Raw genomic sequence first — 23927 nt, forward strand, 5'->3', positions numbered from 1 at the left:
GGCAGCGCCCTTCGATAAATGATGGTTTTTGTGGTCGTGCTAGGTGGTTCTACGCTGTGTCGTGTCTTGGTGGGCGCTATGCAATGTTGAATATAACCTGTGCGTGAAAGTCGTCTGCGCGAAACTCGCAGTTCAGAAAAGTAGCTCGTGTCAATACCTAACCGCGCGCAAGGCAACGTCGGTGTGTAGGGCCTGCCAAACGCCCTGACAACTCGCGAGTTCCTGCAGCTAGAACATCTCCGTAGGCCGTGCTGCAGTCCTGAAGAGGTTTGTGTGTGCGCGCCTTCACATGTCGTGGTTTTCCTGTCCCGGCATCTGCGTGGCGGCGACCCGTCGGCCCCACTTGTTCAGAAAAGTCTGCATTTGAACGGACCGACATGTCACCACCAGCACCCCTTCGTGATCCCAGGTGAAAATTATTTCCAGCACCGGCTCTGTTATGGAACTGGAAATCGTTCCCATCCTGGACTGGAATGAACCCCAGCCGAAACCTCTACGTGGCTTCAAACCGAAATTTCTAGGCTCACGTACAGCTTGAAATGACACGTTTTCTGGCTTGAAATCACACCATTCACAGGTGGAACAGTGCCCACTTTTAACTGGAAACCCCTTTTTGTTGCGGGAAATAACCTTATTTTCACCTAGAATAGTGTAGCCTTCCAGCTGGAAATTGAGTTATTCTTGCTCGTTCTACTACCTAGCCTGAAATTGCTTTTCTTGCTTGCTTCTGCATCACTTCCCAGCCAGCAATGACCTTTTTTTTTTTCTGCATTCTCCACCACTTTCCAGCCTAAAAATCGCCTTTTTTCATGCTGGATTTTGCATCACTTCTAGCCGGAACTCACTTGTTTTGCTAAATTTCTACTGCCAGCTGCCGTAGCACTAGTGATGTTCGGTGCAGGAATTTTCACTTTTTCAGAGAATTTTCGGCTAGGGGGAAAAAGAAATATTTAATATAGGCAAGGAATTTTAGAGTCGTGACGTAAGAAGGAAAATTAATGCCAGTAAACCGGACCTTCTATCATTTATTACTTTGTTTTCGTTTAAAAACGTCCCTTAACTCTCCGTCACATTGTATGTTCTATTATGTGCAGTCACATTCCTGAAACCACAAGCATCAAAGATCGCTTCTAATCCAGTTCATAAAACAGGGAGGAGCATTAAGAAGAGAATAATCCATTAGAAAGAGCTACTGAAGCGTAACGCGGCTGTGGCTGAAGGTGGCTGTTTGCACGTATTCCTGCGCAGTATAGAAAAAAGTATTTCGGGTGCGCCTTTTAACCCTGCCACATGAACACGAAAAATGACATTAAGTGTTTAAGGCCTTAAGATACTGACTGGCAATATTTGGGCGGGCCGTGCTACACGCACAAATGCAAAGGCACTAAATGTGTTTGGCGTGGTGATGATAATGACCAAAAAAAGAGATGCATTCATATTTTAGAAGTCTTTGGCGTAGAAAAAAACATTTTACAAGGGTTAAAAATGTATTTTGCAAAAGAAAACGTTTTGAGAAATAGTGTTTTATAAACAATGGTGTGAGCCGTTTCTAAAAGTGGCTTCAGCAGCTGCCGCCGCCTGCCAGCAGTAGCCGAGTGACGCAGTGTCTTGCCTTTTGCCAATGATTTAGTCAACTTCGTCTTCAGGACTTCATTACCCAGAGTGCACAAAAAAATCGTCTTATTTTTAAGTTCAGCTACATTTCTGCGTCAGCCCTCTGGTGCTGAGAAATTGGTTGGTTTCATTTCGTGCTAATCGCGTTCTTGAGTAGGCGGATTTAACGCGTTCGTGAAGGCGATTGTGTTGTGCAAAGCTCCTTAAGCCAAAAATGACATTAGAGCGAATAGCATTAGATTTTTTGCATGCAGCAGTGAACTAATGGCATTAAAACTTACGGCATTGAGCACTTAATATCATTTTTCTTGTATGTGTGGCACGGGTGTTAGTCTGCGTGCTGTCAACAGGAGAAGGTGCCAGGAGTCCCGACACACAACAAAAATTGCCTCAAATACCCAGCAATGGCTCATTCTTTTTCACATGACCAGTTTGAAGTTAGATCTTTTGCATGCAAAGTAAGCATGTTTGGTACAAAGCATTAAATGCATAGTCAAGTGCTGCTGAGCGGCAGATGTAGTGTAATTTGGTTCACTCTGAAACGTTGAGTCTCTAGATGCTGTCTGCGTCTGGAAGGCTATGCAAAGTTGACATAGGTGGTGGTGGCCGGCGCCCAAAACAGCACAGGAATCCACGTAAAGATATAGCACCTGCAAAAAGAGAATGCCGGGAAACCTGCAGGGAAAAAATGTGAAAAAGTTGGAAATTTTTGTACCTAGGAATAGGAATTTTTCTCCCCTTATGGAAACTCTGAGGAGAATGCATCACCAAATAGAATTTTATACTTCAATTTCATGGGGGGACTCAGTGACTCAGTCACTTATAGCTACATATATGTAAAAACACCATATATAATTTCCGAATACAAGAACGCGGTCTTTTGTGCCCTACAGCAGTAACACAAGATGCAGATTAAAACTTAGACCATATTGTCATGGCACATATTTGCATATTTTAGCTTTCTCACTGTGTACCAAGAAAATCGCATGGGGAGTGTCATCCTTCATGAGATACCGGGTGCACAAGGTATTTGGTAACAGCACGTTGGCTTCAGGCAGAAGAGAATATCCCCAGCAAATTTAAGCATATTTTCACCAAACTTTGCGAAGTGCTTCGCCTATGGTTTATTTCCATAACTACTCAATGAATCCGCCTTTGGCATCAATAAGCGATTCGTTTCGGCTTCAGAAATGGCTGCATGCATGGATCAGGTGCTCCGTAGAGATGTTGGCTATTGAGTGAGCAATGAAGGCCTCCAGCAAGTCTTTTGTATTCCGCGGCTGTTTGTTGGCGTCTCCCTCAACGATGCGGCCGACATAGTAATGATGATGGTTGAATGTTTATGGCACGGGGACAACTAGGGCAAAGAGCGCCAAAACGGTGGTTAGGTATGAAGGATGCAAACGTAAACTCTAAAGTCGTTTAACAAAAACAAAAGTAAAATCAGTAAAGGACAATAATGATGGCTGGTGTAAAAGGCCAGGTTGTGATGGTGTGTGGAACTACGCGTGATAGGAAATGTGTAAAAACTTGATGTCACTAAGAAACTTAAAGGTGCGTTGTAGAGGAAGCATGGGATCATCCACTAAAAACAATGCTGGGTGTAGTGGAATGTGTTGTCTGTAGAGGTCGGCGAAGTGTGCTGAATCTTGCTGAAAGATATGTGGTCTTTCTTTCGAAACACTCTGTATCAATGGCATTACAACTGTGGCAAGCACATCCACGTACCCGGCAGCAATAACGTGGAGTTCTGCAGAAAAATGTGGCAGCATGAGGTCACCCTCATTCCGGTTAACGGGTAACACCACCGCAGCAGAAATTAAGGGGTTCTGACCATGTCTGACCGCTCACGGTGCTTTTTCCTTTTTCCAGAGATGCCACATCACCTCCAAAACACATCAGCTCTGTCCGCACCTTGTAAACGAAAAACTTCGCTATGTTCAGAAAGGTGGTAATTTCCAAGTCACTGTTGTGCGCGGACAGGGCAAAGAGGACTGCATGGTCTTTCATTTCCTGCGTCACCTTGTACTTTTGCATCTATGAACAAACTGCGCAGTTTATATGATAAGGGGTCAATGAACAAGACGCCGCATGCCTATATATATATGATGAACCTGCTGGTGTCTATGGCAATAAGGGATAGCATTCTCAAATACCGCACGCATCCGGTAAATGTTCCCGGCGATCCAGGCTGCCTATGAAAAATAAGGTTTCATGTATAATTGCAATGTCAAGTGTGACGTAAGCTTTGCAAAATGGCAATGGTAACATAGGTGCTATGTGTTTAGTACTAGAGTTCTCGGGGACACTTTTTGGTATTACACCGGCAGTCTTGTGGGTTTCAAGTTATTTGTACCACACACTGTCACGTATATGTTGCCTCGCAGATACTAAAAAATGAAACAGGAGGAAGAGGAGCAAGTTATTATAGCTCAGTTCACAGTGTAAAATGATATCACGTGACTGTCTGCCGCACTTCAGCAGTTGACGAGTGGGCACTGTTAGCGCATTATGCGGCATTTATTAAACATGCTGAGGTCTAGTTTAACTGAGATTCCCAAGAGCTTATCGCTCATACACAGGCCACCTTAATATGATACCAAATCACCCAGTCCAACTTTTCCTAGGTTCCATGCACTAAGTTTTTACAAGAGCACCACACATCGTGCTAGGTCAGTTATTGCCACTTTGTTACCACTGTGTTAGGGCTAGACGTGCGCGTATTTTGTCCCTGCTTCCCACCACATCAAAACATTGGAAAAATCTGCAAGCTTATGGATTTGATAAAATCAATATAATATGACCTAATGTTATCGATTCATTTGAATGGCACGCAGTGTATTGTTGCCTTCGTTGCAGTCACATCTTCTTACGAGCAGTTCACCGTTATCGACATGCGACACGAATAATCTAAAAACATCCCTGTCCACATCCTCCTCAAACATTACGAATGCACGCCAAGGCATCGCAGTAGAAAGGATTGAATGCACAATTAAACTTTTAGTACAAAAGAGGACTAAAAACACCTAACAGTCATGTGCAATCTTCTGCTCGTACACTTGCACAAGCCAGAGTGGCAGAACACATTTTAAGTGAGTGAACTGGCATCGGGAATGGGCACCTGAAAATGTTCATAACTATTTAATGCAATTTTAATAAGGTTGTACCTATTTTGAGGGGTATTTCTTCATTCTATAACTTTTTGCCAAGATCGTAAAAGAATTGACATTTTATTTTATTTGTTCCGCATTTTAAAAGTTGTCCGGAAAGGTTTCCAAAAAAGTTTCCGGCCGCCTTCAGCAGCCGGGGCTGGAAATTGCTTTAGAATGTCTTCCAGTCAGTATTAAAAATTCTGCCTCTAGTTCGAAACCTTTTCAGCCTGGTTGTCACAGACGTTCCACTAAGCAAAAAATGATGTTCTGGCTGGAATGAAATTTTCCCAGTATATGGCTGGCTGGAAACTGAAATACACAACTGGTGCTCGAAAATTAAGCTGGAAACGTGGTTGGTAATTCTTATTTTCAGTTCGAATAAGGACTCCATTTCCACCTGGGAAGCGCTATTTGCATCCCTGGTTAAGGATGGGTGGTGGCACCTGTCAAAACCAAAAGTCTCGTCCCTGAAGCAGGACCCATTTCAGGTAGCGTAATGCGGCACATGATATGTGCACACAGTTATTTGAGGCCAATTCTTATCGCTATGCTGTGCGCCACTCATGCAGGTGTCGGCCAGTACATCTGGAAAAGCTTTGCTTGAATGAAGCCCTAACTGCTTTTTATGCGGATACTACGTGACAAAATACAAATGCGTAGCCAGCGAAAACTTATTTTTGATTCTTGAAGTTCTTGTGGTGAGTTCTTGTTATGTGAGGAGGGCTGCTTTTCACTCTATGAGACACCAGGGCTGCAAATTTTTCGCGCTTCTGGACACTTGTTCAGTGCACATTTCCAAAAAGGTCGAGCTCACGAATTGGTGTCACGTAATGTCTAGATCAGATTAGAAGAATGGGTAAGGCCAAGCCGATGGCAGGTCAAAAAAACCATGTATTCATTCTGTGCGATAAACGTCAGAGCAACCTACATCAAACAGAACCCTAAAGCTCTGAACCTAAAACCAAATCACATTGAACACAACTGCACACAATAACAACATGCATCATCAGCCTGTTTACGCCCACTGCAGGGCAAAGGCCTCTCTCACAGATCTTCAATTATCCCGGTCCAGTGCTAACGACCAATTTATCCCCGCGAACTTCTTGATCTCATCCACCCATCTAACCTTCTGCCGCCCCCTGCCCGTCTTGACTATTCTAGGGATCCACTCTGTTACCTTTAATCACCAATGGTTATCTTGCCTTTGCATTACATTCTCTGCCCACACCCACTTCTTAATTTCTACTAATATGTCCCTAACACGCATTTGTTTTCTGATACACTCCGCTCTCTTCTTGTCCCTTAATGTTACACCTATTACCTATCTCCTGTTCAATTGCTTGCTGAGTCGTCCTCAATTTAAGTTGAACCATCTTGGTGAGCCTGCATTTCATGGATAATCAACCCAAAACTTGTCACTACAATTTACCACGGTAATTTTAAAAACCCTTAATCTGGCATACCCAGTTGCGCTAAACTTCCTAAACACAATTCTATGCCACCTAAGCGTCCTATGACGAATCCCTAGTGAACTGGCCTACCATTGTCACTGGTGCAGACGTGTCACCGACGTAGCGTGGCTGTGACCCAGTGACAGGCGTCATCCAGTGCAAGGTGGAAGTGTCTTAAGCTGGGACTGGCGTCATTCCACCATGCGGGGGGGGGGGGGGGGCACTATGCAGCTGCCCTTATTGCAGACCTCACAGCAGGAGGCCCCGAGCAGGTTCCGGGACGCAGCTTTGTGGGACCGTCGAAGAATAGGTCGACAGGCCATGAATGCTGGCTACAGGTGCCCGACCGTCACCGCTGGGGCCACCAATACACAGGTTGGTGGTGCGACAGGACACTTGTATCCGATACGAGGTTGGCCCGTTCTTGCCCAGGCCTGGCAAGAATAGTCGGTGGTCTGGCTGCAATCCCCTGGCTTGTTCCTCAGAGATAGCGTGCTACTTTATACTCCCGATTAATTGCCTCTCATCTATAACTTAAGTCGAGGTTTTGCTGCAGCACTCGTGGATTGTGCCTGTTGTCTTCAGTGGCGTGATGCTCCATAATTGGTTGTTTGTTCGGCGCAATCGGTGCATCCCCTCTCGGGATTTCTCTTGGCACGTGACAACTGTGTTGCATGTTTGCTCTTTCAGCTGCTTCATCAGGAGGTTTATATTGTTATTGAAGCATGCATGCTTACCCTTACCAACGTCATTTAGCTGTTGCTGTGCAACTCCAATGCCAGAGGATAAATGAAGGTGAGCTTGTTCGTGGCTCTGTGAGTGAGCTATAATAGGTTGAACCCACATGGACATTCGGCAAACATGTTATGGCACACCCCAAATAACAGAGCACAATGTACTTTGACACTCACATGTGGATGGAAAATTGGAGTTCACAGTACGAGCTACCACCAGAGCACTCATGCACATTCTGGGGCAAGAAGAGCTTCTCCAGAGCATCAGGCGGCAGCGCATTGGCCACTGCCTGCGCTGCCAGTGCTAAAGAATCGGTCCAAAGAATCGGTGGCCGTGAATCAGCGGGGCTATATGCTAAAAATATACAAGTAGTCAGCAAAATTTCATGAAGTTTATTAAATTACAGACGCCCCAAAAACCCAAATAAAGAAATAAGCAATGCTGGTCCTTTCATATACAATGCTCCCTGATGGTACACTTACTCGCTGTGGGTCTAGAACGTGCCTGTTAGTTTTACCTTTCGGATCATTTCTTCGTCCTGCTTGCGCACACGTGGTAGTCATCAATGCATTGCAAAACAAAAAAAAACATATTCAAGGAACTGCAACAATGCCGAGACACGGTTGCACTCTTTCCTTAGCGTGTGAATGCCCTGCGAAAGCTACAGTTATCGCCAGCATGGAGCGCCACTGCGTGATTTGCTCGTCGGAGCAGTGGACACGTGTTCTGCAGTTTCAATTGTTGCTGCTGACACATGCAGTAAACTAAGTCCTGCACCACTACTCCAACCAACATCGGCAATATTGCTCGAATTTTCATGCAGTAAAATCAGCGTTGAAGAATGCTTCGCCACTCCAGTCCACTATCGGAACCGGCATGCTCAACTCCTGTTCTACGTAGTACGGCAAAGCACAAATCTCCTGGGCATCAACACCATCAGCACACTGCAACTACAGAAAACGGTACGTCACCAAGCTGCTTCCACACTTCTTTTAAACCGGAGGGCTGTCTCCTGACCTGCTATCCCAGTTTCCGCACCAGGTTGATGGGAATTTGGGTCTTGCAAATGGTTTCGTGTGTAAAGTCACGACACGTGAGGATGTTGCTCCTGTAAGCGCTTAACTACGATGCTTGCTGTTTGCAGTGAAGGATCTGCGGAAGGTGAACAGGATCAGCTAGAGCAGGCGGATGTGATTGAGAAAATTGACAGCGCCCGATGTGTCTCCCCAATGGTTTCAAGAAAAAGAACGGAAAAGTTAGGATATGTGTGGACCTGCGGGAACCTAACAAAGCAATCATTCTGGACTCATTTCCCCTCTCCCACACAGAAGAGTTACTACACAAACTCCATGGCGCAAAGTTCTTTTCAATACCGCATTTCGCCTCTGCCTGTCATCAAGTGATACTTAGCCCAGGCAGCAGGGACCTGACTGCTTTCATCGCAGAGCATGGGCTGTGCCGGTTCAACCGTGCTTGTTTTAGACTTGCTTTGGTACCAGGTGCTTTCCACTGAATGAGCACTACAATCCTGCAAGCTTGCAGAAATACTCTCTGATACATTGATGACATTGTTGTGTTTGGGTGCACAAAAGAAGAGCGTGATGCCTGCTTTACAGGTTTTCAAGAGCATTGCCCATCTGGACTTAAACTGAATGACAAGTGCATTTTGGCGTGAAGGAGTTTGACGTTTTGGGTCGCAGAGTGTGTGAAGAAGGGATTCGCCCTCTCCTGAGCAATGTAGAGGCCATGCAGACAGTTCCAGCCCCCCCCCCCCCCCCAAATGTGGCAAAAACGTGCTTTTTCCTTGATATGATTGGGTGCTAAGAAAAATTCATACCGCACTATGCTGAATTCGTTGAGCTTCTACGACAGCTCTAGAAGGGAGTAGGTTTTGCTAGGACGCCGGAAAGACAACCGTGTTTTGACCAACTGAAGCTCCTCTTGGCAATTAACCACTTAGTTTTTTTCCCTGCTCTGGAAATAGTGGTTACAACAGTACTCCTGGCATTGGTATAGGAGCTGTACTCCAGCAACAGAAGGGTGACTGCTTGCATACCATTCCTTTTGCATCAAGGTGCCTAACACTGGCTAAAGCCAAGTACTCTGTAGGTGAACTGGAAGCACAAGCCTGCATATGGGCACTGGAAAATGTACCTTTGGGGCCGGCATTTCACGTTACGCACAGACCATCAGTCACTGGTGACACTGTTTGGTGCAAATGGAGCGGGCCGTCAGCCTTTCAGGATTGCCAGATGGCATATCAGACTGCTGGCATACTACAAAACAGAATACAAGAAGAGCATTTAAAACACTGTCGCAGATGCCCTTTACCGGTTACCGCAGGACAAGTATGGAGTCTGTCCAGAGCAAGAAGATGCTGTTTGCTGTGCTTCTTCATGTTTAAGTCGCGAGGAATTCGTAACCGCAACTTCGCAGGATCCTGTACTTTGCCAAGTGATGCAGTGGAACGTCCAGGTGGCCAGCAGCCAACACGCTGCCTCCTGAAGCGATGCCTTTCTACAGGTTTTAGGACGAACTGTCAGTGACGAATGACCTGCTGCTCTCAGGGGAAGAGTTCGTTGTTCCTTCTTCGTTGGTGAGCAGACTTCTGGATATCGCCCATGAATCACACGCAGGCATCACGCGTACGAAGCAACGGCTCCAAGAAAAATACTGTGGCCTGGCATGAGCAAGCACGTCGAACAGTTTATCGAGTCGTGTGCCAGTTGTAAGTCTGTTGACAAATCGGCAAAGCCAGTTGTGCCACTAATGCAGCTGGTACTAGTTCCTTCAGCATCGGGGGAGAAGACAGGCTTCGACATCGTTGGTCCTTTCGCAAGGGCTCCTCAGGGCTGTCGTTTTGCCATTACATTAGTAGACTACTTCAGCAAGTGCCCAGAACTAGGGTTCACCTCTAACGTCACTTCAGCGATGGCCATGTCGTTTTTACAGAGTATATTTATTGATTGATTGTAGGGTTGTAGTTTTGAAGAATTCTTGTGCCATATAGGTATCCGCCAGAAATTCTCTGCAGTCTATCACCCACAATCAATTGGACAAGTGGAATGGTTTAATCGTGCTTTAAAGGACTACATTCAGGTGTGTCTAAAGGAACACCGCCCACTAAAGGAGGCTATCGCAGATCACTTGAGATCTACAGCCACACCCAGCATGTACCCACGGACCAAAAACCGGCTGTTCTCCTATATGGTCGTCAACCAAGGACCAGGCACGATCTCGATGCAGGACTGACTGGAAGTATTCCCGAGATGGCAGGTGTGGAGCTTCAAGCCGTCATAGAAAGGGTAACTCGGAAACAGCTTGCAAGCAAGCACTATGCGGATAGACATCGTGCAGCCAAACATTCATCATTGAGTGCAGGACAAGCAGTTCAGATTAAGTTACCGGGACATGCGCCAAAGAGTTCCCCATCATATTCACCTCCTTTCACCGTTCTCCGGCGGCGACATGAGGACACGTACGAGCTGAGCGACGGTCTCGTTTGGAATCATGAGCTGCTTATTCTATACACCGCAGCCTGGAATCCTGCAACAGGTGCAACCTGCGGCTCCCCTAGGACTTCCGTCTCCACAGCAGCACAGCCCCTGAGAGCCCAGGAGTTCCAGCCACTTACTACCCTTGCAGCACTGACAGAATCGCAGTTCCAACTTCAACTGCAAGTGCTGGTGTGCCGAGTGTTGATGTCACAGACATTTTTGTATCAAGTAGCATGTTGGGTGGTGTAACTGAGGCATGTGCTGTAAGTGAGGCTCCGCGGCGCTCCACCAGAGACCGACGCAAGCCTGCATGGCTTGCCCATTATGACTTATGAGATGATGCAGTGATGGTCTGCTGCCCATTTTTGGGAGGAGGGGATGTTGTGTGTGTAATTTAGTTGTTGCTCGTGCACCAGTTGGAGCACAGTGTTAAGATGGCGAATTTCCATTGCCATCATCAGTAACCGCAGCCACGTTATAAATAGCGCGTAATAAGAATAAAGGCTCTCTTCTCCAGTGGGTACTAGTAGTGTCTGCGCTCCTCGGTCAAACCGGTGACTCGGTGTGCGTCGGGTACAACAGTGTTAAACATGTTACCTGACTCACCAAAGGACTTAAACCGGCTATTGAGACAAAACACAAGTTTGCTTCATTCAAAAGATTTCGTGTTTTATAGTGCCACCAGCACTTGTGTGGCGGCAAATCAAGCCGTATTCAGTAAGAAATTAATCCATTTAGATTAATATTTTGAATCTCCCACCGTATCGTGTCTTTTCAGGACGTCAACAATTAAGTCGTAAGAGTGCGTAATCAAACGATCTTCTACTACGTCATTTGGCTCTGCAGCTTTTCTTGCCATCAGTGCTCCCAGATGGCATTTCCATACTGAGCCGAGCTCTTGTCCACCGTTGCTTTTTTTAAACCGTGTTTGCACCTGCCTTGTTTTCGCTACTAAAGAAAGTAATCATTTAGTGAAACATGAGGTATCTTAGACAAAAAGGGTAACGTAAGACGTCTCTTACTCCAATCGGCCAATGTCGTGCAAGCCAACTTTGAAGCGGCAGACTGCTCTGCAGCTAAAACAAGCATAGTTCGCCCAGTACCAACAACAGTGTGCATCAGTATTTCTGTTTACGTGTGTATCCGTAACTTTCATTGTTTATCGCACCGTTATTATTGCAGTAAAATTAATATGGATTGCATTTAAGTGCGCATAGCTCGTTCGGCAAGCTTATAAAACGTGCTTAATTTGTGTTTGCTTTTGCCGGCCTCATCCAACTGCACAGCTGGGCATATGACATCATTGGTTCTGTATTGGGAAATGGGCTTATGGGTCGCATGGCCATTCTCTTTTTTCCTAATTATATAGCTTATTTGAGCGAAGTTAAAAATGCTACAGCGTGATTCTAACCAGGCAATCTTTTGAATGAACCAAACTTTTGCTTTGTGTGGATGACCCCTTTAAGGTCACTAAGGATGCCGTATCCCGCAGCTGCATTGTAAGCCGCACGGCTATTCCCTTTTTTCTAAATTATATAGCTTATTCGAGCGAAGTTTCAAATGGTGTCAGCATGATTCTAACGAGGTAATCTTTCGAATGAACCGAACCTGTGTTTTGTCTGGATGGCCGCTTTAAGGTCGTGTGGTTCTTCCAAGGCTTGGCCTCCAAGTCGCTGCATCTGACGTTTCCAAGCATCCTCTACAGCTCTGATGACCTCTCCTTTCCGGGAAACTGCTGCTGCATTGCGGCCAAATCTATCTTGGAACTACATTAAAGACCAAAGGCCGTTGAAAGATAAAACGGAGAAACTAGCTCTGTCCCGAAATACACGCCTATTTTCACTGAAGCCTGTCTCTACATCTGCGTTTCCATGCGAGGCTTTACAGTGCCTTTGCAAGTTCTCCCAGTAATGGTACCTTAGGGACCGCGTTAGCTCAAAGATTTCTCGCAAGAACTCGTCCAGCCAATCAAAAAAGCTATATTCAAATGTTTTCTGTAGCAACAAAGGCTGAATTCATTCATTAAAACGGACACCTGTTGAGGTGAAAATATTTAGGAAGCTTTTAGCCAAGTTCCTCATGGATACAGCAGAAACTTTTACACTGAAAAGGCTTGCTGATGCAAGGCTTGCTGATGCAGCTGAGGTCCCTCAGCACAGACGTCCGAAGTGGAAGCCTGCACAGCAGGTATCCAGCGGCCTTTATGTAAAAGCTCCTTGCTCCTACTCGCAACTGTTTATGCACAGTCAGCGAGGGCAGCTTCGGTATCTGCGCCCATTTCAACATCTCCTTCTAGTTGGATGGTAAGAGCAATTTCAACTTCTACGGAGCTTTCCTGGTAGACTTCTAGGCACAGAAAAATGTCGAAGGACCTTCTTCATCAAAACTTCCATCTCAGAAAAGAGGATGTGTAGCAGTGGCTCTGTGTTTTAGAACAGGGCCAAATACTCGATGAACAAATCAGTACAGTTGCGCAAGAGAAGTGCCTTCAACAGATAACCTTTATCTGTGACAGACATATTCAGGCGGTTATAAGGCCCACCACCACGAGCATTTCGATGACAGCACTTTTACTGCTGGCAGCTGTTGAATCAGACGGTCAAGAGCTGTCTCAAGTGTCACCCAACGCAAGCTCATGTGTCGAATGAAGCATTCTAAGGTACGTTGAGCGCACTATGGCTGGCTTTCAGATGCTCTCTGTGATGCAGGAGGAGGAGGAAGAAAGGGCGGGGAGGCTGGGAGGTTAACCAGGTGATGAGCCTGGTTTGCTGGGGAGTGGGGTTCAAGGGATAAAAGAGAGGGCGGGAGAAGATGAAAAAATAGGAGTGGGAAGGCATGCGCTGTAGTGCCGTTTTAGGCACTACAGTCGTTCATGCAAATTCATTTCACTCAGGAAATGTAGAAAAGCCTTCGTCGCCTTCTGTGAAGTCGATAATAGATACCGATGACCTAGGATAGTCTTTACTGTAAATGGTCGATTGTCCAATCGGCTGAGCACGGTTGCAAGAACGTTTCTCTCCAGCGAGTATTAGGTACAACAGCACAGCACATGCTCTAAAGTCATTTCCGCCGCACCCGCATCACAGTGGGCGCTGCTGGCCATTCCGATGAGGAAGAAAAGGCTTCCATGAAGGCTATTCCCAACCACAGTCTAGAAAGTAAAGTCGACTGGAGTAGAGGCAGCCCATACGGAAGACAGCACTGAAGAAGGGGATCGGGAACCTACAAACGGGGATTCGAAAAATCCGTTGTGTTCCATTGCTACGTGGTAATCCTACGTGCAAAGGAGCGAAGCATCCTCACGGCATCAGTCCTTGAAAGAAGCCGGACGGCGCGTTCGCCCTCATGGCCTGTACAGGCAGCTTCATCCGCCAACACGTTACCGATGACTTCGCAGTGGCCTGTAAGCCAATAGAATATTATGTCTGGCCGTCTGTGATGGCTTGATGGAATTTAATCCCTCCCTTGTCGTTGTTGCGCCGTCCACACCCCCACTGCGCACGCTCGGCTTGCTAACGCCCGGTGGTGTCTTGCCCTTCTATGTCTCCTGGAACGACAGTGTTGCCGGTATCTTCCTAGGCCGGCACGACACGAGCACGCTTCCCCTTTAAGGGCTCCTGGATGTTGCTGGTGTCATCCTGGCACGAGGCGAGCACGCTTGACGCGCCTTTGACGTTTCATCGTCGTCGGCAGCGGTGTGCGTCGGCGAGTCTCGGCAGGCCGTGATTACAAGCAGCCCACAACCGTCCGGCCGGGGAACGTGCATCGACCTCATCTTCAGCAATTTAGGGTTCATCTACAACAGCCCTTGACTTTACATTTCATAGACCATAAGGCAGTCATAGACAAAGCGGAACGCCAACCACAGTTCGACGTCACCTCCGTTGAACATGATGATGATAATGCTTAAATAAAGACCGCATGCCGTGTACGTCTCTCTCTCTCTTTAATGCCTTTCCACTCGAACACCCCCCACCCCCCTCCAATAAAATTACACCATCTTCCTGCAGGGGAACCCTGAGTAATATGCGAAACAGCCATTGGGTCAACACAATTTCCCATTTCGTAGTTCCGGTAAGTGAAAAATGTGGTAGTTACCATGGAAACCAAACGGTAACTACAACAGTAGCTACGTACCTCAACCTCACGGAAATGACGAACTGAAAACTAATGGGCACCTGAATCGACTCCATGCCCCTGCTTCGCATACTACTCAGGGTTCCCCTGCAGGAAGATGGTGTAATTTTTTCTATAGTCTCCATCACCAGTTGGTGGAGGGGGCCGTAGCGAAGGGCTTTGCGTAAGCCTTCTAAGGCAGCCTTAGAGTAAAATATAGCCCAGTTTTGAAAGGTGACTCCGGTGACGTCATCAAGAGCCTCAAGAATGGCTGCGGATTGATGGTAGGGTTTAACGCGCCGACGCAACGCAGGCGTTGAGGCGCGCCGTAGTGGAGGGCTCCGGATTAATCTAGACCACCTGGGGATCTTTAACGTGCACCTAAATCTCGTACACACAGGCGTTTTTGCTTCCATCAGAGAAGCGACCACCACAGCCGGGAATCGAACCCGTGACCAAGAATGACTGCAGGTTTCTGAAGAAGCAGTGAGTATCCACAAGTGCCGCTTCTACGTCCTTGCTCAATTCAGCTAGAGCATGCCCAAAGGCATTGTGCACTTACTGCAACGAACACTTCCCACTATCGACAAGGACAAAGCTGACGTTTTTCAGCTGTATTTTTAGGCTCTTGATTACATCAGGCCAGTCGCTGTAAAAAACAGAACAGGTTGTCTCTTAGAGGGTCTTAAAGGGACAGACAACCGATTTTTGTCGCGTATATATTCTCTATCCCAAATGAAAGGGCATCACTTAAAGCATCTTGACGAGAAACGGTTTTGCTGATAACGCTCTAGAACTTTTCAAATCGAATTTTTCGATCTACGAGCCGTATGTGTCCCTCCCAAAACTAATGCTGGCAACCATGACATAGAGTAGCTCGGCAACATACTTCGTCTGTATGCGAAATAAAAAACGATATTTGAAAACTTGTTCCCAGCTAAAAAAGTTTGAATCGCAAGCTTTCCTGTTCCTTTATGTGTTGTTTTTAATGCAAGGGTCTATTTTGCACGAATGCGCCATCTGTTGGGATAGACGATAGGTAGAATCTGGCTTCACGTTGTGGAGGCGGGAAGTTCGATTCTCCCCGGGCGGTACGTTTTTTTTTTCTTAAAAGCTGCCGTTGGCGTATTTGGAGACTGAAATAAAATATTTTGGCAGAACAAACGCCCCTGACTCAGAAAGAATCGTCAAAGCTCCTTCGCTGGGTCTGTTTGCTGAACGCTGCCGCTGATTCTGGGTATGGTGGCTCAGTTAGCCACACTGAGAGAGAGAGAGAGAACAAGACTTTATTGAGAATATCCGGCGTGCGGGTGCGGATCAGGCCACGCAGGGCTTCTCCGCACCCTATCTAGCTCGTGGCTATGTAGACCTCGAGGGTGGGCCTGCGTCGCGACGTCGGCTACTAGGTGAGTCCGCTCCCGCGGGAGGGTCCCCCGTTCGCTCTTGCCGGGCCAGGGCGTCCTCGAGCCGCTGGATGGCGAGCAGCTGCACTGAGAGCAACCCAGCGGCGGCGGGCGGCGTGTCTTTAGAATTTTCAAAGTAATGTTTAGAAATACATATACTATTTAAGCTTGTACAAATACTTGTGTTAAAAGTTTTTAAATCCCCAAATAAACGTTTCAACAGCTACAGTAGCTGGTAGGTTTGCAGATCACGTGACAGGGACACATATTGTAGTGTCAAGTTTCGACACTACGAACCGCCACCCTTCCGATTTCAGGAAGTTTGCTGCCAAATTAAAATTATTTACGCCAGTTTGTTTAAAAATTGCTTGTGGTTACCGGGCTATATAAAACGCTGGCTTTCATTTGAGCTAGAGAACATATACGCGAAAAAAATCGGTTGTCTGTCCCTTTAAACTGCTTGCTTCACAGCATAGACGATAACATCTGCGCTTGCCGATCCCAGGTGGAATGATCGCAAATCTTCAACAACTCTTTGTTGTCACAACAGTATCTCAAGCAAATCAAGCTTGGCAGCGCTGTTCTGAAATTGGTGCCTCGTCAATTTGGATTGTGAAAGAGACTCCGGTGTATTCAACTCCTGGACTAGAATGTCCTTGAAATAAGCGAGCAATCCATCATACACTATACAAGAAACTTTCTTTTCTGCCGCACTGGAAGTGTTTTCCAATGTGCGAGTCAGCGAACATTAGTGGAAAGATAGCAGAAGCTGCATCATAGAAAATGGGAGTAATACATTCAATTTCGTTTTTGTTTCCGACTGTTTGGAGCCGACATGGAGCACACGGTTTTGGAGCAGCATGGAGCAGGATGACCCTTTGGGAGCAGCTTGGAGCAATTGGAGCAGCAGTTCCACTTCTGCAAGAGCATTTTGGGCCGTACCGAATTTAACCATGCGATGGCTAACTTATTTACAGCTGCCTCCGGCACATTGCCAAGACGCCCATGGCCCAAAGTCATCCGCATCGTTCGCGTCAAGGCTGACTATGCAAGATGATGGACTTTGTTTTTCTACACTGCCATTTTATTGTAGCATCGGCTCGATGCACTTAGAGGGGGGTAATGCCGCGAGTCATGTTTATTTACTTCTGTTTGTACCTCACAGCAGCACCCAGCTGTGTTATGCGAGTTTCAAGAGGAGTGTGTTTATCCTTTCGTTTTTTTAATGTTGGAAAGGCTATGTTATTTAACAGGGAGAGTGTTTCACCCTGACATCACTAGCCTAACATAATCTTCCTTGATCATCGATGTTCTCGATGTAATTTGCAAGTTCGAGCAACAATTGCACCGAAAGGTGCTCACAGGGCAGATGCTGCGGTAGTCGATTTGTCGACACGCCCGCGCACACCATTATGTTGATTCCTTCGTCACTGCTATGGAATTTTCCTTGGGTATTTGAGGAGCACAATTTCACCACAATAAACGTTCGTTCCTTCAACAAACCCTGCGTCGTCCTTGGCTATGGACAATATAGTTATTTTAGTAGTCATGATGCAGCAAGACGCCCTGATGTACATTTTTGTGGTCGCACTAAAAAATATCGGAAACTTTCTTGACATTAGCATGTCAACACTGCTCCGATTGACACAAATCATACGAAGCAACTTTATTTCCCATGACTAATACATGAAACTTTAAACAAAACTGGGAAAGAAGTTGCTCGAAGCCAAACTGACCCGCCCAAAAACCTGTACATCAGCATATGAGTGGGTGAAAAAAAAGTCTCACTTTAAAAATATTGTAACGAAGCAAGATACAAGCTACATCTTAGAAAAATGACGTACATACGGTAGCACGGGTGCCAGGTAAGTTAAAGAAGAAAAGTCGCCATCATCAGCCATTCCACGGCCACTGCAGGGAAAAAGCCTCTCCCACAGATTTCGCATAGATCAAAGATAAAAAAGCATTATGCCCCAAAATGCAGGTTAAAAAGAAAGAAAACAAGAATTAGAAAACACGACTCAGATACAATCAAAGACAGCGCATAAATTATGGTAAAAAAGTAAAAATAGTCAAAATAGACAAGCTGTGAAAGAACGTGCGGCGTTAATCATACAAAGGAATAGTACAAAAAATCAGAAAAAAGTCAGAACCGTAGATGGCAAGAGTCATGTCGAGAAATCTAAAGTACTTTTTTTTCAACAACAGGTGATCTTACTCCGTGATGAAGTGAGGTTGATCAAGAATATACACAGTGTAAAGTGAAAACCCCCGGAGCACAACACCTTTAAGTGCATCAGACAAAACATTGAATGAATAATAAGTAGTTAACATTGTGTAACCAGGTATCTTTTTGAAATCTCTTCTTGGTTGTACAAATTAGACTTCTCACCACTACACAATTTTTCATGGCTTTTAGGTTTCCCTTTACAAAACTTTTGTGAAAGCTTACAGTACAGGCAGCTTTTGCCATTTCAGGAACAGCAACATTCGATTTTAGGTGCTCGTTTTTTTCCACAGGTTCTGCTTAGAGAGGCTCTTTATGGTCTGTGAATGTGGTTTCTAAGCCAATTTTTTGTAGCATAACTGTTTAAACTGATAACACTCATGCAGTGATTATCGAAGAGCGCAGTCAGTCATGATAAATCAGTTGTTTCAAAAAGCCCTTTCAGGAGACACTTTAGAACTGAAGCCCCTTGGCATTGTCCCACCACGTGCATGGCCAAAATATGCTTGTGGAGAAAGCTCCTCTAATGCATGCAACTCCTTGACACCTATCTCAGTGTGATAGATGTCAAGTATGCCAGTGTATGTATGTATGTATGCCAGTGCAAATTTCTGGATAACCTTTTTCATTGCTGCACTGTCAATGTGACTTACCAATGTTTCTTTTCTACCTGTTATTAAATGGGCATTTTGCTGTTATGCATTTTCTCATGTTCTGCAAGTGACTGTTCGCGGGAAAAGCTCTTCTGACAGATGCCACAAACATAAGGCCTTTCCACAGAGTGCAATCTTTTATGCCTGGGCAGGCAGTTTCTTCGAGAAAAACTATGATGACAGATGCTACATACATAGGGCCTCTAACCAGAATGCACTCTTTCATGAACAACCAGGCTGTCTCTTTGAGAAAAACTCTTCCGACAGATGCTACATACATAGCGTCTCTCACCAGAGTGGAGGCTTTCATGATCAGCCAGTTTGCATTTTTCCTTAAAACTTTTCTGACAAATATTACACACATAAGGCCCTCCACTAGAGTGCAGCCTTTCATGACGAGTCAATGTCCCGCTAGTCGTAAAGCTCTTTTTACAGATGCTACACACGTAAGGCCTTTCGCCAGAGTGCGATCTTTCATGATCAGCCAGATGGGATCTCGTAGCGAAACTCTTATTACAAATGCTGCACACATAGCGCCTCTCAGCAGAGTGCAATTTTTCATGACGAGCCAGTTGGCTCCTTAAAGGGAAACCTTTATAACAGATGCTGCACACATAGGGCGTCTCACAAGAGTGCAGTCTTTCATGTTTAACAAGGTTACCTCGCAACATAAAGCACTTCCGACAGATACCACACACATACGGCTTTTTATTGCCACAGTGCAATCTTTCATGAGCCACCAGGCTAGCTTTTTGAGCAAAGACCTTTCGACAGATGCTACACGTGTGGAAACTTTCACCAGAGTGTGCACTTGCATAAATAACCAGGGTAGTTGTGTATGTAAATTGCCCATTACCGGAGCGACACTCGTGGGAATCCTTGCTGGAGTGCATTTTCATATGTTGGCCAAAGCCGCGGTTTCCACTGAAAGCTTTTTTGCAAACAGTGCAGATGTGAAGCGTCGTGGTGGCACACCCTTCGCCATGAGTGGTCTCGTGGTTGAGTTGTTCACAGGAAAGGCAGGAATACAGCTTCCCTCCAAACAGGATATTCTTGCCATCAGAGCAAAAATTCCTAAGTGGAAATAATGAGACACACTATTGGATAAACTGTTCAAGAATAATAAAGACTGCATATATGCCAACTGCATGACCAAAACCAACCAAAATATGCTAGCATTCGAAAAAATACAGGCACAGAGTACCCCTGGACACAGCTGAGTATGGCCAAGGTGACAATATTAACAGAGCACCTCATGTCCCAACACACAGAATGATTGAAGCACTTAAAAAAGCCTGGCGGAAGGTCCTAACACATTCCACATCCATTATTCACATTTTCAAAGCCCTAATTAGGCCATCAAAAACATGCATAAAAAATGCTAAGCGCTCTCCTTAAATAACTGAAAGATTATAAATACATAGTCAAAAAAATATTTAACCACAAGTTTCACAAAATAACATGTTTAACTCATGCACAAAACGCAGCAAAAACTCCATCTTATAGCAGTTGTGATACTGTGATGAAGATATCACATCCGCAAGCAGATTCATGCTCATAACTTTACTGCCATGTAGGAGCCCAGGCAGTAACCCACCAGTGACCGAGAAGGCAGTGAACATGTTAATTCGCAGGAAACATTTAGGTATTTCCCACTGGCTTGGGAAGGCGGGAGAATGTGCTCGCATTGATGTGTGTTTTTGTGAACCAGACTCATTGCTCTCAGCTGGCACAGACTCAAAAGAGCTGACAGACACCATTTGCTTACAAAAACAAAACAAACTCCTCATTCCGTGCAAGTGTGCTGCCATGTCCGACATTCTGCTCACAGGTAGAGTGATTTACTGCCTAAATGATGAGTCGTATCATCATTAACTCCCTTAAAACTAGCACAGGCAATGGTAACCTTGTCATCTTTTACTGCAAATTTGATTGTTTACCCTTCCTTGCAAAGGCCACCAAAAGGAAAAAATACACGCTACATACCCAATGAGCAACACAGGGGGACACTTGTGCGATCATTTGGCAAACAAGATACTGTTTTGACTCTTCACGCTTTCTTGCCCATGAGTGTGACTGGCTCCAGTGCCTATCATGTTCTCTGTCACTTGTATAGCTTCATATTTTCTATTTGGTGGTTTTAATGTCCTTTCTTTGGTTCTATTTTACCATGATATATTGCGCAGCACATATAATAAACTTTTTGACTGCCGTAAGTATTCTGTTGTGAAGCCTGCTTTTATTGTTATGTTTTTGTTACCCGTTCTGAATTATCATAAATGTGAAGCAGTCAGGTTAAATCACTGCCTAGTCTACAGTGCATTATGATGCTGTTAACCAGTATATGCAGATAAAACTTGTTGCCATTTTTGGCATTAAAAACCTCTTCTGTAATAACGTCCATATAGGAGAAATTTTTTTTATTGCATCCAAGTTTTCAAACCTCGTTTCTATTTTCATTCATGCAGAAGTAGGCTCCACAAGCAATGTTGCGTTTTATACTTTTTTAATGTGCAAGCGTATACACCTGCTGAACTGAATTCCAAGAGGGGCAGAAACAAAGTGCTCAAGCTGTATTAAGGGGTAGAGCTAATCAGGCTCGCAACATGGGCTGAGGAAGCTGAAGGGCTTACCCTGCATGCCTTCAATATGACCAAGACATACAGAGGACCTCCCGTTTGCATCATGTCTAATGCTGTATTTATTCTATAACAGACCAAATCCTTAAAGGAGTACCGACACCAAATTTTGATGCCTAGAAATTGACATAATTGGCTTCTGTAGTTTGAACAGATGCTTCACAGAAATTTGTGCAGTGATCCGAGCATAGAATCACATCTAAAATCGATTTTAATTGTCCCGGCTGCGAGCTACCACAAAGCGGCAGCATTAGCGAAATCGCTATCGGCGTAATGACACATTGCCTGGCGTGTCTAGACGGTTCAGGGTGACGTCATATAGTCCTTTTCAAAACCGGAAACGATAGCCTGCACTGCTGTTGTCGTTGGTGTTCGTTTCAGCAGGAGGCGTGGGTGTACCTCTGTGAGCAATGCTTGTAAACTTTGCGCACTTTGCCTGTTCGACGTCTTTGCTTTTCAGTTCGTGGCCGGCGCATGGTGCTCCCTTGCACTGGTGCCGAAAACTACGTGGTGTCTTATCTGAGCGGCCTGTGCGCGTCGCCGAGTTCGTGAAGTTCTGCTCTAGCAAGCTCTTGGAATGAGAAGTACTGCTCAGTGGAAGCCTGTCCGAACAAATTCACGTGATGACATGCAGCGTGAAACGTGGACTGAGTTCGTGCGCGGCAGTGGCCACAAGAACTGTCACCCAAGCCAGCAGGCTCGGCGTTTCTCGGGTCAGCTTGGGTGTTGGGAACTTTAGGCCTAGTACCATGGTGAATATTTGATGGCTGCTATCAGTACAACTTCGAATGACCATCCCTTACACAACTTTTCACTATACTAACATCCCCTTTTTCGGATGTGGAACTTTAATTTGGCGATAATTGCCGTTTGAGCGATCGGTGACCAAGACATCTGCCATTGCCTTTTAGATTCTACCGCGCAGGTGGCGCCATCTTTCAGCCACATGCCGCACCGCTGTGCCGGCAGTGCTAGGTCAGAGTGCCGAACCTCCACTGCCTGTCAGCGTAGGCTTACCATCACGGCAAATATCTGATTGCCACTTTTAAATTTAGTGCTGACAACAACCCCTAGCACAATTTTTCACCACACTAACATCTATTTCTCGCATGTGAAACTTCTTTTCCACGATCAGATTGGAAGAGTGGCGACAAGCTGTTACTATCACGGTCTGCGCCAGTTTGAGCCGCAGCGATATTAAAAACGGACAACGGAGAAGACGTTTCCGGCCTAATCGCCTGGCCAAATAAGACCAGCGCGTTGGCTGGCTGGCCGTCACATCTTGCAGGCATTGGGATACGACGTTGACAACCTGGAGCCGCTCTCGTCTCCTGCCCCACCATGGGAACTCGTCAATTTAGTGGATGGTATACCATTACCAAAGAACATGATTTCAGCTAATCCGCAAAGGCACAAAGCTGCCGCTAAACGCCACATGAAGATGTCACACAAGCTATCCCTAGAAGGGACCATTCAACTATACATGGATGCCGCCCAGTTCCAAATTGGCGCCGCAATAGCTTGGCACGATTCCGAGACTGACACAACTGTAGTTCAACGGGTCACCGAGGAACACACGGTCACCAATCTTGAGCTGATCGCCATATGCCTTGCCATTACTCGAATAGTGGAAAGGCGGGATCCGTCATCTAGCACCTATTATGTTTACACAGAATCGCAAGCAGCGTCCACCGCCTGCCATGCAGGGGGAGCGGACTACTCTGTTCTTAACACAATTCGGAAAGAAGCCCGTCGCCTACGGGAGGAAGGCTACAACATAGTCATCAAATGGATTCCTGCGCATGAGGGAATTACTGGCAATGAAAAGGCACACCAAGCAGCGTGCGCTGCCGCTCTTTCCGCACCTTTGCCTGGATGCGCTGTCGTTTCCACTTCTTCGGCCATTGCCGATGTTGCACACCCACCATCGCCTCTAATAGATAAGGCCAAGACTTGGCATCGTGCTCAATGCTATTGCCGCAGCATTCTCCGGCACTTGGCCAACCCCGAAGAAAAATATCAGCGACTACCCAGCACTCTTCGAAGGATAGAGGCGGTAATACGCCTCTTTCACAACTCTAGTGCGCATGCGCATGTCCCTGGTGGAGGAAGCTGGAAACAGTCTGGCAGGTGTCGGCCGGTCTGCTCCGCGCTGACCCCGCTGCTGTCTGCTGCTGTAACTGAGCCCGTGTATAGTGAAAGCATGCGACCAGGTTTTGCCCCCACAGAGAAAACGAAGTACAGTACGTTTTACAAATGCAACTGCCGAGCAAACCATAACATGCAGGGTGAAATTTATGTTTTTATCGACACACTCAACCCCGAAACAGGAGTAAACAAATCAAGAGCTGTCCGCCATGGCACCATGCAGAAACCCCCCGTTCTGCGTCCCGTCGCAGTCCCACCAGGCATTCATACCACCGGAGACGACAAACTGCTG

The 23927-nt window shown here is 46.0% G+C and overlaps 2 long non-coding RNA genes across 5 annotated transcripts in view; one reads left to right on the forward strand and one right to left on the reverse strand.

Moving 5' to 3' along the window:
• Window positions 1–147: 147 nt before the first annotated feature.
• On the forward strand, window positions 148–14443 carry LOC144158549 (uncharacterized). Of its 4 annotated transcripts, none has more exons than XR_013320115.1 (4): window positions 148–409; window positions 6449–6592; window positions 7776–7914; window positions 14009–14443. It is a non-coding gene; the product is annotated as an uncharacterized LOC144158549 (long non-coding RNA). The 4 variants fall into 4 exon arrangements; XR_013320116.1 differs by having other exon boundaries at window positions 14029–14441; XR_013320114.1 differs by lacking the exon at window positions 14009–14443 and adding an exon at window positions 8097–13213.
• Window positions 14444–19599: 5156 nt separating this feature from the next.
• Window positions 19600–23927, reverse strand: part of LOC144158552 (uncharacterized) — a 32553-nt gene continuing 28225 nt past the window's right edge. The window contains exon 5 of the long non-coding RNA XR_013320120.1: window positions 19600–19922. This is a non-coding gene — a long non-coding RNA (uncharacterized LOC144158552). The remainder of the gene's footprint in view (window positions 19923–23927) is intronic.

This window comes from Haemaphysalis longicornis, unplaced genomic scaffold, assembly GCF_048455015.1.
Source record: "Haemaphysalis longicornis isolate Haplotype H1 unplaced genomic scaffold, Haemaphysalis longicornis Haplotype H1 scaffold_10, whole genome shotgun sequence".
Lineage (NCBI taxonomy): Eukaryota > Metazoa > Arthropoda > Arachnida > Ixodida > Ixodidae > Haemaphysalis > Haemaphysalis longicornis.